Consider the following 3,633-nt stretch of genomic DNA (forward strand, 5'->3'; position numbering starts at 1 on the left):
TGTTAGGTATCATTTGACTTTCGTCTAGTGGTTTTTCCAGCTTAGAGTACCTTGTGTTCAGGACTATCTATTCTACCTTGGAGATTCCAAGCAACTACATAGCACTTTTGTAAGTCGCTCTGGATAAGAGCGTCTGCTAAATGCCATAAATGTAAATGTAAATGTAAATGTATTCCTACACAGTATTTACAGTATTTTACTACAGTTTTTCTCGATTGTTTACACACTAATACTGGTAATTGAGACACAATGACCACAACATGTAACTATTGCACCAACCCCCTGAACCAATTCTACTAAACTACAAGCACAATTTCTGTTTTACACTCAAATTGCAGTTCTAAAACACACTTTTTTCCAAATACTACACACAATTTTCTGCATTTGGCATAATTTTCATGAAGAAAATCTCTTGTTTTCACAAGGAACACACTGCTATTCAAAATTCTAAAGTTAATTGTCCTATTATGCACACTGACTCATCACATCAGCAAACACCTGTCTCACATGTTTACAATCAGCAATCAGAGCTTTAGCATAAAATGGCAAAAGGTGAGCTCTTCTGTTTTGGAGCAATGGATGCCAACATTGGAAACAGAGGCAGAGCCAGAGGAGTGAGAGTAAGAGGAGGAGGACGAGGAGGACGAGGAGGACGAGGACGAGGACGAGGAAGGCCAAGGACCGTAATCTCTGATGAGATCCGAGCCACTTTGGTTGACCATGTGGTCAACCATGGTCTAACAATGAGGGAGGCTGGGCAAAGAGTACAGCCAAATTTGAGTAGGTACACTGTAGCATCCATCATCCGGACTTTCCGTAATGAGAACAGGTAAGAAATCAGCACTCAGTAGGAAACTGCAGGACTGCATATCAATACAGTACTCAATGAGTACAGTATTGCCTGTGGACTGTTTTGTAGGACTGTAAATATAAATATAAATGTTTCAAGTATTTGGGAAATGTATTCCTGCACAGTATTTACAGTATTTTACTATTTGGATTGCAGAACTGAAAGGTTACCACCACGAGGTGGACGGGAACGTCTTTTGTCTCCTGAACAGGAAACCGAAATCCTGAACATGGTCCTAGAAAATAATGCCATAACATTACGGAAAATACAAAGAAAAATAATAGAAGACACAGAGATCTTTCAAAATATTGATAGGGTGAGATTATCAACGCTGGACCGTGTCTTGCGCAGAAATAATCTGAGGATGAAGCAGGTCTACAGGGTGCCTTTTGAACGCAATTCAGAAAGAGTCAAAGAACTGAGATATAACTATGTGCTAGTAAGCCCTATACAATCTCACAACTGATGTATACACTCAACACTGTATAAGTTATACATATTTCAGTATTGTAATCATAATGATTGTGCTTCACAATAGTGACTCCTCCATGTCTATTTCTGATACTGTCATGTGTGTTTCAGAGAATCTTTGAGCTAGAGGTAGATGCAGTGGAGCACCAATTCATCTTCACTGATGAGGTTGGATTCAACCTCACAAAAAGACGAAGGAGGGGAAGGAATATCATTGGCCAGCATGCCATTGTATGCAACATAGTTTTTTTTTACTGTAATTGTAACTGTATATAGTAAATTCTTCTGTTGTTGTGTATGTAGACCACTGTATGTGCAACTTTGTGTTGGGTGGAATGTACACTGTGTACATTGCTTTTGTGGGAAAAAATAAAATATATTTGTTACTGTGTATGTGTGTTCTGAGTATAAAAACACTATTCTAAAATATTTTACAACACACTTATGTATTTCCTGTCTGTAGTAAGTGTAACACTGCACAAAAAAAAGGCCTAAGTCATTATGATGAATGAAGAAGAAGTGTTTTCCATTCATCATAGTGTTTTACACTGAGCACATCAGTGTTCAACTGGTTCTTATAAATGTCTATTCATATGATGGTTTGTGTGTGTCATTTGAGAACAAAATACCATTTTGAGAAGATATAATATTGTTCTGACTGTAAAGTTTCATTTTGAAAGAGAACTGAGGGGTTTTGCCCATTGTGTGTGTGTTTTTCTGATTTGTGTGTAGAGTTCTGAGAGTATGAGGCATGCTTTCAGACAATGTGTGTAAACAATCGAGAAAAACTGTAATACAGGTAATCCAGGGTCACAGTCCTGCTCCATGTACGTAGCTGCAGTAATGGCTGTTTTGAGGACGTGTCCAGGACTACACATCCTTCCTCCTTCACCTGTCGTCCAAACGCCCTGCCACATCTCCCTTCTCATCCTCGTCCTTCCTTCCTCTCCTCCTTTTCCTGTGTGCATCCCCCTGTTTTTCTTTGACTCGTGATCTCAACCACGGCCCTGGCCACACACAGTTCAGAGCTGGAGTGTCTGTGGGTGTGTGTTGAGTGTGTGGGGTGTGTGTTGAGTATATGGAGTGTGTGGAGTGTGTGTGGGGTGTGTGGAGTGTGTGTGGGTGTGTGTGGACTGTGTGGGGTGTGTGTGGAGTGTGTGTGGGGTGTGTGGAATGTGTGTGGAGTGTGTGTGGGTGTGTGGGGTGTGTGTGGAGTGTGTGTGGGGTGTGTGGAGTGTGTGTGGGGTGTGTGTGGAGTGTGTGTGGAGTGTGTGTGGGGTGTGTGGAGTGTGTGTGGGGTGTGTGGAGTGTGTGTGGAGTGTGTGTGGGGGTGTGTGGAGTGTGTGTGGGGTGTGGGTGGAGTGTGTGGAGTGTGTGTGGAGTGTGTGTGGAGTGTGTGTGTGGAGTGTGTGTGGGGTGTGTGTGGAGTGTGTGTGTGGAGTGTGTGGTGTGTGTGTGGAGTGTGTGTGGAGTGTGTGTGGATGTGTGTGGACTGTGTGGAGTGTGTGTGGGGTGTGTGGAGTGTGTGTGGAGTGTGTGTGGGGTGTGTGGAGTGTGTGTGGAGTGTGTGTGGAGTGTGTGGAGTGTGTGTGGGGTGTGTGGAGTGTGTGTGGGGTGTGTGTGGAGTGTGTGTGGCGTGTGTGTGGGGTGTGTGGAGTGTGTGTGGAGTGTGTGTGGAGTGTGTGGAGTGTGTGTGGGGTGTGTGGAGTGTGTGTGGAGTGTGCGTGGGGTGTGTGTGGAGTGTGTGGGGTGTGTGGAGTGTGTGTGGGGTGTGTGTGGAGTGTGTGGGGTGTGTGGAGTGTGTGTGGGGTGTGTGGAGTGTGTGTGGAGTGTGTGTGGAGTGTGTGTGGGGTGTGTGTGGAGTGTGTGTGGAGTGTGTGTGGGGTGTGTGGAGTGTGTGTGGGGTGTGTGGAGTGTGTGTGGAGTGTGTGTGGAGTGTGTGTGGAGTATGGGCTAGCTGATTGTGCTGATTTAGTGCTCTTCTGAGCGGGACAGTGAGTTCATCCACTATGTTCTAGCATTGGCCCAGTCTGCCACATTTTGGGTGTGTACTTACAAAATAAAAATTCCTTAAATCTGTAGATCATCTTAAGCCGTAGTCTGTATAAAATCTAAAAAATATAAAGCTCCTTCTACCACTTTTATCATCCTATTATTATTGTAATAACAACAGGAACAATAATAAAATAACCAGAAATGTCATTCAGAGCTTTAATTACCTACCAAATAATCTTAACCTGAGCTGAAAATGAGAAAAAGCTGCTAAACAATTTCATCACAATGGCAGCTGATGCAGGAGGACAAAATGGCCG

Source organism: Brachyhypopomus gauderio, chromosome 5 (assembly GCF_052324685.1).
Source record: "Brachyhypopomus gauderio isolate BG-103 chromosome 5, BGAUD_0.2, whole genome shotgun sequence".
In the NCBI taxonomy this organism is placed as follows: Eukaryota; Metazoa; Chordata; class Actinopteri; order Gymnotiformes; family Hypopomidae; genus Brachyhypopomus; species Brachyhypopomus gauderio.